Source organism: Ctenopharyngodon idella, chromosome 10 (assembly GCF_019924925.1).
Source record: "Ctenopharyngodon idella isolate HZGC_01 chromosome 10, HZGC01, whole genome shotgun sequence".
Lineage (NCBI taxonomy): Eukaryota > Metazoa > Chordata > Actinopteri > Cypriniformes > Xenocyprididae > Ctenopharyngodon > Ctenopharyngodon idella.
The window spans coordinates 33,624,340-33,635,674 of NC_067229.1; the positions used below are offsets into that span (position 1 = coordinate 33,624,340).

The following is an 11,335-nucleotide window of genomic DNA, read 5'->3' on the forward strand; positions in this document are numbered from 1 at the left end:
GCAATGACATTTCCTCTCTCAAGATCCATTAATGTACTAAAAACATATTTAAATAAGTTCATGTGAGTACAGTGGTTCAATATTAATATTATAAAGCGACGAGAATATTTTTGGTGCGCCAGAAAATAAATAAAATAAAATAATAATAATAAAAAATAACGACTTATTTAGTGATGGCCGATTTCAAAACACTGCTTCAGGAAGATTCGGAGCGTTATGAATCAGCGTGTCGAATCATGATTCGGATCGCGTGCCAAACTGCTGAAATCACGTGACTTTGGCGCTCCGAACTGCGGATTCGACACGCTGATTCATTATGTTTTGTGTTTTGAAATCGGCCATCACTAAATAATTCGTTATTTTTTTTTTTTTTTTTTTTTTTTTTTTTTGGCGCACCAAAAATATTCTCGTCGCTTTATAATATTACTATTGAACCACTGTACTCACATGAACTGATTTTAATATGTTTTTAGTACCTTTATGGATCTTGAGAGAGGAAATGTCATTGCTCCCTATATAGGCCTCACGGAGCCATCGGATTTAAACCAAAATATCTCAATTTGCGTTCCGAAGATTAACGAAGGTCTTACGGGTGTGGAACGGCATGAGCGTGAGTAATAAATGACAGAATTTTCATTTTTGGGTGAACTAACCCTTTAAGGACTCTTAGAGTAAAGAGTTAAAGTTCTGGTGTTGAATTTCAATGGATTAGGCTAGTGTAAACAGCACCCAACCCCATCAACACTGTTGCTATGTTCGAAATCGCCCCCTATACACTCATTCACTGTTCCCTACGTTACTCCACTAATATAGTCCACTTGAAGGAGTAAATTAAACGAGTGCGTGAATTCGGACACTGAGTGCGCCGGAAGGGCTGCCGATTTCGCATAGTTTGTGCTGCTGTGCTGTTTAATAATCTTTTGAAATGTAGCAAACTGGCAGCTCCAGTAGTAATGCATATTTATGTTGAACTAGCATGTTCAAACCTTTTAAACGATTTAATGATCAATTAAAAAGGAATTTATACCTGTATGATAATGATGGACCAGTGCGGTTTGGAAAATGAATGGATGATTGATTCAGCTGCGGGCGCCATCTCCTGGCGAGACGCGGGAATTCATTCAGCGCGCGACTCTCACACTGCTTTATTTGTATTCTCTAGCGGTTGAGCGTGCATCGGTTGTACACTCGTTATTGCTGTACATTGTGGGATTGAATGAGGTCACTGAAAATCGTCCACTATGGTTTCGGACACCACTACAAATGGCTGTCCCCTCAAATAGTGCCCTATTTAAGGGTATAGGGGGCGATTTCGGACACAGCCAATGAGTGGAATTAGTTACATCCGGGACATTTACGTGCTGTGCGGGCCTTTTCCACAGACGCCATTTTCTTTGACTCGCGATGAGGTGCATACGAGCACGGAAAACACAAAGTAAGTGTTTTATCCGATTTACGATATGTATTTTATAACATCATATAATGATATTCATGTGCTGTGTGTGTGCGCATGTGCCTAAACTTTTCTCATAGACATTTTCTTTAAATCGCGGAGTGGTGCAGACGAGGTGGCTGGCTTTTAACAGGGAAAACTCAAAGTATTTTATCTCCTTTACAATATGTATTTTATAACAGCATATTGATTTATACTGATATTAAATGCTGTGCACGCCTAAACGAGACAAAACTTTTTCTCACCAAAAACACCAGAAGTAGCCTACGTGTTTTACCTAAGTGCACTAGAATGCTTTAACACTAATTTGTAACCATCAAAATGTAATAAATAACATGATTAAATGCCATTTGCCATTTCTTTGATATCTATCTACAGTCTTTTTGAAAATATATATGTAAGCTTTTAAGATACACTTTTTGGCCTCTCATTCGTTTCTGAGTACCTCAGGGCTTTCCTCTCATGGTCAAATGGAGCAGGTTTAAAAGTTTAAGCCTCTTCTCTCTCTTCTGTAATTAGACCTGAATGCATAAATCTTGTAATTACCATTCATCCAATCACATTAAAGTACATGCAAACTTTTATTACAAGGTGTACCTCCTGAGGTTTGGGCTGTTATTAGTTGTTAGATCTCCTGTCACCTTTTACAGTTTAAGTTCAATAACAGCTCTTTAACATCATTAGCCTTTATTCACCTACCTGTATAGATATGAGGGACAGGGAATGAGGGCAGCGTCTGTGTCAGGGCTGGAATAGTACTTCTTCATGTGCAAGCAGGGACCTAAATAAATGATTATTACTGACAGCATTGAGTCCCAGCCCAACACAAGGCTTCACCAATTACTTCTCTTCACACACAGAAAGAAGCATGGAGCGTGGAATTCACAAACAGTGCAAGTGCGGCTAAAATGTGCAGTTGTGTACAATATATAGGAATATATGCATTTCTAGATTTTTTTTTAAACATAGGCCTACTGAGACAAGATTATAGAATTAATGTTGACAAAGCCTTTCTATAGATCACACACCAGACTAGTAAAATATAAACCACATACACATGCAGATTCACAACACTAAGCATGCAACGCATGTACCCCTTTGACCATTCTTCATGAAATATTCAATTAAGCTCCCCCTCTACAATCTTTCCATCTGTATATAACACAGATCATCCCTTGAAACTGAAGCAAAAACACAGAGAGAGAGAGAGAGAGAGAAGATCGACTATGCTTCATTGATTTTGTATGCAGTGTTGTTACAGAGATCGAAGGAGAAGTCCGTTAAATTTTCTTGAGGACAGTACATTATTTCTGCTCTGGTTTTAGGGACTAATGACATTAGTAGGACTGTGAGGATTTTTTTTTCAGCTCAGCTTCCAGGATCAGTTAAGATATGGAGCTTTGGTAACACGTGGATTATCAAAGCTGACCTCTGCAAGGATGACTTCAAAATATTAAAAGAAATCTGCATTTACTCACCCTAATAGCATTCCAAACCCTGTATGAGTTTCTTTCTTCTGTAGAACACAAAGCAAATAGTTATGCTGGTTGCTCTTTTTAATGCAATCGCAATGAATGTGGACTGGAGCTTTTAAGCTTCAAAAAAATACTCAAAAGAACTACAAGTGTTATAAAAATAGTCCATATGACTTGTACCCTAAACTGAGCCAGTGAGCAAGATTCAGGCCAACCAATTAATTGAAAATATTTGGTACAAAAGAATGATTTTGTCCTCAACTTAAAGGCATAGTTTTACCCAAAGATGAAAATTCTGTCAATATTACAATCATTTCATTCCAAAACTGTATGACTTTCGTTCTTCTGTGGAACATAAAAAAAGATCCTCATTAACTTTCATTACACTGAAAAGAGCAGCCAGGAAAAAAGAAAGTCATACAGATTTAGAAAGCCATGACTAAATGATGACAGAATTTTCATATTTGGATAAAGTATACCTTGAATCTCTAGACTGGATTAGGAGTAAATGGTTTTCTATTTATTTTTCTCTTTCAAATAAATGCGCAATAAAATATTCCGACTTTTGTGGCTGTTACCCCCTGGAGAGCTTTGGACATGGATTTGTTGGTGTGTGTGTGTGTATGTGAGTGCGTTGTTCATGGACACTAATAGTACTGTGTGGATCACTTTTTCTCTTTCAGAAGATGAGTTATGACAGTCATAACCAAATATTACAACAAGAAGCACTATAGACGCAGAGAAAAAGAGCGTGAGTTACTGAAAATGTCCTTAGCCCAGTGAGGTATGAAACACTGTAGTCTAAAAGCGGTCTGTCTCCTTTGGTTACATAACTATGATGTGCATTTGAGTGTTAGTGTTTGTGCACTAACTTTAACCCAAACACTTAGAAATCTCTCTCTTGGATCCCCCTGCTCTTGAACCTCACAGCATTGATTTCCATGTAAATTTCCTTATGCCAGCATCTTCATTGCTTACTCTTAGTCTTTCATATTTAATGATCGTAAAACTGTGCTCTATTTTGCTCACAAGGGCGAAACTTTGATTAATTCACCGTTTCTGTTCAGGGCAGCTGAAATGTGCTGATGTAAGGGGTCACATGACAGGAAGGTCCAATCATCAAGGAGTCTCAAGGAGCACTCCTACTGCAATATTGAGGTAACAAAAACCACTAGTTCCACAAATGCTCTCAATATATTTTACAAGAATGACCGTGATACAATAAAATGGAAGCATTATAAAATTATAATAAATAAAAGTTCTTATTTAGCACAGCCTGATTTCACTGCAAAAGGTGAAGGAAGCTAGACTGAAGGCCTACTTTATTCATTCATTCAGCAAACTCTTAAAAATAAAAGTTATTTTTGGCATCAATGGTTCCACAAAGAACCTTTAACATCCATGGAACCTTTCCACTGCACAACAGTTTCTTTGTAGTGGAAATAAGGTTCTTCATATTTTTAAAATGTTCTTTACACAAAAAATTGTTCTTTTAAGAATTGTTCACTGAAACGTTCTTTGGGGAATCCAAAATGCATCTACTATGGCATTGCTGCAGAAACCTCTTTTTGGAACCTTTATTTTTAAGAGTGTAATGCAAAACAGACCTTATGTCTCAAAAGAACCCCCAAAGTTTAAAACACCAGAACATGGCCAATCACATGAGACCAGCAGCCAGGAAAAAACATTCAAGATAAGCAAGATTATGATGACAGAAAGAGCCTGGAGGGATTTCTCCTGGACATGGATGGTCAGAGCGCTGAAGTGAAGCAGCATGATTAAAGAACACATTCTTTCCCCTAGGGAACACAAAGAAAACAATTATCTAAATGTGTGAATATGAGTGAAACAAGCACAAAATAGCCTGGTGGCAGAAAAAGCCTGCACAGTGGATTGTATGTTTCTTAGAATTGTTTATATTGTGTATAAACAAAAAATACATAAAACGGAGGAGAGAGGGAGCGGAATGGGAGGGGGGGAGCAGCATCACATGGTTTCATTCAGGGGCATGCATGCGAGTCAGGGTCTAGAAGACAGTGTCTATTTTTACTTCAGGTGACATTAGGTTTAACGCTGTTTCCATCCAGAACACAAGGAGAAAGTGGATACATTGCTGCATTGCCATTACCCTCCCAAATCACAGTGTTTTGTGAGCCATTGAGTCCATGAGAAGCTGGAAGCTTCTTCATGTATTGCTTGTCTTCTTCACATATATGCATCCTGAATCACAACCCCACACTGTTTTTGATGGGGTAACCATACCTCAAACTAACTATACCCTAAAGATGGTTGATATGGTTGATTGTGAACATGCCTTCATGGGCCACCATGGACCACGTTGGAACAACCCTGTTTACCAAAGAATCGGTTCGAAATAAACTAATCAAACCTACAGACTGAGTTGAAAGTCAGCTTTTCAGCGACAAGGTTGTCCTCTGAAAACATCAACACTTAGAACCGGCTCATTAGTTCTTTTTGAGTCGCTTCCCTTTTATAAGTTCATTTCGAACTGGTTCTTTGGCTCAATAACCCGTTGAGACATGCTTATTGGCTCATTCGGTGCTGTGCAAGGAGAATGCGTGCTACTTCGGATATGCGTCTTGCATCATCAACCTGAAACTTAAGTACAGTTTAGTTCGATTTTGTGAATGGCCTCGACTTAAAACAGAGTCTAAATCGTTTTGTGACCATATCGCTGAAACCACATATGAAGGTACTCAGAAACATGTGTTACCACATCACAGTTGTAGTGTAAACGCCCAGAAGCACCACCTACTCACCGGTTAGTCACAAACATGTGAATGTTCTTTAAAAAAGAAAACACAAAACAAGCTATTTTTCTTCGCTGTATTGTGCCAAACATATTGATTGCGGTGGAAATCACAGCTTTCCCTCCTTATGCTTTTTTATTTGCTTCCTTCCTTTCCCGTTCGCCACATAGGCCTAACATGAGTCTGTTTATTTAAAAGTATTCATGCATTGGCGCTCCAACGAAAGTGTCGGATTGGAGGAGGGTTGTCTCAACAAAATCCGAAAAGTGGTGAGATCATTTGTATATGTACAGTAAATGAGTAAAAAGAAATATATCATAGCAGTGGTTCTAAACTAACCCATTTGAACCATATAGCGTTCGCAGCTGATATGGATTCTTTGCTCTGTAAGCTTTCGCAGGTGTGTATCTTTCTGTCAGTTTGAAACCTGCCTCCAGTTCACTTTTGAGATTTGGTGCCACAACTGTCTGACACCTGCTATCTGTCACCTATCAAATGCACAAATCACACATGCTCTGTCCATTATCACATTTATGCACTAAATAGAGGCTGTGGTATCTTACTTTACACAGGTGTAGCAGGATAGCGGAGGGGTAGTGTGGTGTTATCCATTAGGTGTCATATATAGCTTTATAATTTTGGCTTGTGAGTGCAAATTAGTCTTGCTTTATATCATTATATCCTAATGTATTATTATCTCTCTTCATAAATTACTCTACATTTATGTCATACCACTACCTCATTTTATCATATTAACTCTCTCTAGATCATTAACGTTCTCTCTCATTCTCTCTCCCATAAACTAACCGAAGTTAGAAGCCATTGGTAAACAGAAGATGTCAGCGAGGCAAAAAGACCCACAGTTCTTTTTTTTCTCTCTTGTTTTTCAAAGTTTTCAAGTTACTTATAGTTAGTAGAATGTCTAAAGTGGACTATCAAAACAAAGTGTTAACATATTTTTATGAATTAATTTGTTTATATTAGGTTACGCTTTATTTTAAGGTGTCAGTATTACAGTGTAATTATAGATTTAAGTACTGAATAATAATAATTAATGTAAGTACATGTACTACATGTACTTACTATAGAGTTGGGGTTAGGATGAGGGTTTGGTTTAGAGTTAATTGCATGTAATTATACATAATTTATAGTTATTACTACAGCAACTACATGTAACATGAATAAAACCTCTTATAACAGCACAACAGCACTGTGCAGAGGAAGAATCATAGACTGTAAAAAAATATGGGCGAAGTGTCCGTGACGTCACCCATAGGTTTCTGAAGAGCGCTGACATCTTGGCAGCGCGTCGCTGCGTATCACTCCCGGATAACAAAAAATGGGCAGAAAGGCAGGACGTGGGTGGAGCTGAGGTGACGTGATGGCAGCAGACAAACAGTTAGTGGTGACAGCAGCGGCAATCCACCTGTCACTCAAGTGGCCGCGCCCTTAATTATGCAGAACTTTAAGGCTTAATATAATTTATATTATAATTTATATTATAATAAATAACCTCCTTCACAGTTGTCATGAAGGGCAAAATTAGCTATATTGATCAAAACCACAATTTGTACCAGGCTGTAAACATGTTTTTTTCTGCTGTAAAGTTGGGCATTTTAACATGGGGCTCAATGAGATTCTGCTGTCTTTTGGATTCTGTCCCTAGCGGCCAGTCGATGAATTGCAGTTTAAGTCACTTCTGTATTGGTTTCAAGAGAAACGGGGGGAGGTTGCCGGTTGGGAAGAATAAGAGAAATAGAGAAGGAGATGGGGAGGAGGAGGGATGCCGGAAGAATTGTCACTGGGATGGCGCAGTGACTGCTGCTTATATATATACACTCATAAAAATAAATAAATAAAGATCACACTGTGCAAAGTATTAAACTCAAAATACAAATAGCAGATACTATTGTAGGAGTCAAGTAGTCTAAATTGGCTTTGGATTATGAATTAAAATAAGTAGTTTTGAAGATTACAGTTCAGATATTACAGGTGAGTAAGAAGAGTGCTGGTAAAGTGTTTGAAGAGGTGTGTATTCAAGCTGAAACTGAATGTGAATGAGTCAGTCACACAGTACAGTCTGACAGTAACTGAAAGTCTGTCCATTGAGAGCAAGCAAACAAATACTCTTCAGCTGGGCAGGTAAGGTAGTTGGGCAATGGTATATATATGAAATGTAATAATTATATAATTTATTATTATTATTATTATTATTATTATTATTATATTTGCTTCTTTCAATCTTTTATTTCTCAAAATAAACAATCTGTAGTCTCATGTGTTTTATTGTACCTACTGCTTGTATCTAAAATGGAACACAGCAAAAAAATTCTGCAGTCCTGACTCATACATGATATGTGTAAGCATACTCTTACAAACTCATAATCATCATCATTAGATTATTGCATGAACCAAGTATTTTAAAAAGTTCAGTTATAATAGATTCAGTTCTTTAATTATATTTTCACACTAAAGTGTGCTCTAAGAAGTCTAGAAGACTGTGTCGTTCAGTGCAGTGGGATAGAACAGGTGCAAGGGAGCTAAAGAGGAGTCTGAAGGTTAATTCAACAGTGCTGAGTGCAGTTTCCTGCCCTAAGCGTATGTGCGTTTATCACTGTGTGTTTGTGTGTAAATGTGAGTCGTGGCAGCTTCATTAAATGGTTAGCAGTAAAAATAGCCTGAGATGGGTGCTCTCAGACAGTGTGATGTAATGGCAACTGAGTTTCTGGTGTGAGTCTGTGTGTGTCAAAGAACATTTAGACATTTTTGAGGAGCACAGACTTTGTGGGATAGATTGGGAAGGGATGGCATTTTTTTTTAATGGGCACACTGGAGGATCGTAGGCTGTATCCAATCCATCATTGAGGAATCTCTGTGTGCTTGACATTTTAGGAGCCACTTTCTAAAGTATATAAACATTAGAGGTCAACCGATGAGTCTGTCTGTCTATCTATCTATCCATCTATCTATCTTTTCTAATATGCATTAATATATATGAATATAGTAATAATTGTTGTTATTAGGGGCCAAGCTCTGAAGGTGCGTAGGCACCTTTAGTATCCGTTGGCGTTCTTATTATTCTTCCGTTTCCGCACTTGAAATCTATGGCAGCCCATAGATCCGTTTGCAGGAAAGTTGAAATTTGGCACACAGTTAGAGGCCAGTCCGAACAGTGTACATAGCAAATTTGGAGTCTCTATCTCAATCCCTCTAGCGCCACCACCTGTCCAAATTTTCAGTTATGTTTATGCAAATAACTTTTGAACCATAAGGGCTAGGACTAAAATAATTTTTCCTCTAATTCCTTGGCTCAAGACGATTTGAATGCACCATATGACATTGATTTTTCCAAAAAACCTACTTTTTCGAACTCCTCCTAGGCCGTTGCTTCGATTTTCACGAAAATTGAACCAGATCATCTTAAGACCATGGCGACAAAATTCAAGTTGATTTCTCAAACTGTTTTAGAAAAACGCACAAACAAATTTCATCACAAGCATGAGCTGAGGCAACAAGCAGCGTTTCGGCACAGCGCCACCTACTGGTCCGGAGATACAAAAAATAGCTATTTTTGATAACTTCTGATGGGTTTGTCCATGTGGTCTCGTTAGATTAAGGGCGACATGCCGAGTCAAATGATATCCAATTTTCCAATATCAGCCATTTTGGACGTCGGCCGTTTTGAATTTTATGCTGAAATGCTGTATTTTATGAAACCATTAGCATATTGTTATGAAACTCAGTATGGGCAAAGTCCCTTTAAGACAGGTCATTTCACTTGGCGGCCATCTTTGAAATGCCTCTCGGGCATGCAACTCCTGTCTCTTTGAATGGGGAAACATCAAATTCTCCAAAGCTGTTTGCCAAGCTTTCAATTAAATTTCATATTTGAAATCACCAATGAAATCTGACAACAACTGTCTCATAAATTTTTTTTCCAAACGCTCGAATCATGACAAAAAAAAAATGTATTTTTTAGGCTGGATCAAGCTAATGTGCATGCGCAGACCTAAATGCGCGTCTCTTGTGCCTCGTTTCGGAGGTGTGCGTCTGACTGTTTCTATAGAAACCGGTGCTTCTAACGGCCGCTGCAGTGACGCAATGACTTTACCAGTCGACGATTGGCTCTTATTTTGAAGGCGGGACTTATTCCGCCATATTGCGCGTTATACTTTCTCCCATTCAAAACAATACGAGTGACATGTCTTGTGTTATTCTATAGTCTTTGGTATGGGTCATCAGCACGATGCCCTGAAGGGGCCTGAGAAGTTTCAGACCAGTGCCACCTAGTGGAGAAAAAAAATTATTTACATCCTTATAACTTTGGATGTGGTTGACAAATTTTCACGGGAGTCACCTCCTTAGACTCCTGAATCTTTGCAGAGTCCAACAATACCAAAATGTTAGGTTTCGCCTTATGGTTTGTGCAATGTGGTGATTTAGCGCTTAAAAAACCTTTGCAAATATCTTCAAAACTGTGTTTCCGATCGAGATGAAACCACTGTAGGAAACACGGAACCATAGTTTAACTAAATGTTTGAGTCCAAATGACACAATTTTGATAGGAAGTGGCAAAAAAATCAAAACAAAGTTGCCCATGGGTCATTTTTTATGTTATTGATAGACTAAACTGTTTTCGTATACCACAGCAACAAATTTGAGGCTTGATGCCAAAATGCCTCTTGAGGCTGTATCTCTGCAATGCTTTGACATATTGACACCAAACTTTGCGAGTGTTGATTATTGCTGTTGTTGTATATAATTGCTGCTGCTGTCTATTATTGATGCTGCGGCTGCAGAGCAAGTACAGGAACTTGCTACTGCCAATACATACGGTACTCTGCTGAGAGTATGTAAGACATACTGCTGCTGCACAAATAGCATATATCAATTACCCATAGCAGATCTATACAGTTGGAGCCAGGGAAACTGTTATAGTGAATGCTAACCAGCCATGTAAATGTTAAGCAGCAAGCTCATTGGCTGCAGATGCAACATGAACCAATCAGCTTGTGCCAAGTAGTTAACGCTGTAAATATCACCACCTTGCATTAGGGACCCATCACCATGTGCCATCTAGAGTTTCATGACATAACTAGGCATATGAGTTAATGTAAGAGTTAAGAATAAATTTGTATTATGAAGCACTTATCCAAGAACACATATATTTATGTGTAATATATGCTTTTTCTGAATATATCATTTTGTGCCTCTTCAAATGTATCACAGAGAGATGCATCCAGCAGCTTGCAGAAATAGGGGTGTTAGACCTGCAGAACTGAAGCACATCTCTGTTGGACTGAACCTCACTGCAGCTGTTGTGAGCTGATACTCCTGCTTTGAGTGAATCCTGCTGCTCTCTTACAACATAAACCGCACAAACACAAGCAATCTGAAATGCTTTACAGATGACTGTTGCACCACTGAAATTTTACTGCACAGTATGGACATGTTACTTCATAATTATATGAGAAAATATTTTTCTTCATGGTTTTAGGCACAAGAATAACTTATTTTAGCTTCATTCGTGTACATAAAAGATTCAGAATCTGGCAGAAGCAGAACTGAACTATAAAAGAAAAACTGGAGACAGAAGTCTAAATTCTATTATTTTGGTTATGTAAATCTCCTAATCA

General features: G+C 38.2%; 1 long non-coding RNA gene across 1 annotated transcript; it reads left to right on the forward strand.

The window, feature by feature from the left end:
• The first annotated feature begins 377 nt into the window (after positions 1-377).
• Positions 378-11,335, forward strand: LOC127520798 (uncharacterized). The gene is made up of 4 exons (XR_007932207.1): positions 378-1,598; positions 3,612-3,712; positions 3,996-4,086; positions 10,929-11,335. It is a non-coding gene; the product is annotated as an uncharacterized LOC127520798 (long non-coding RNA).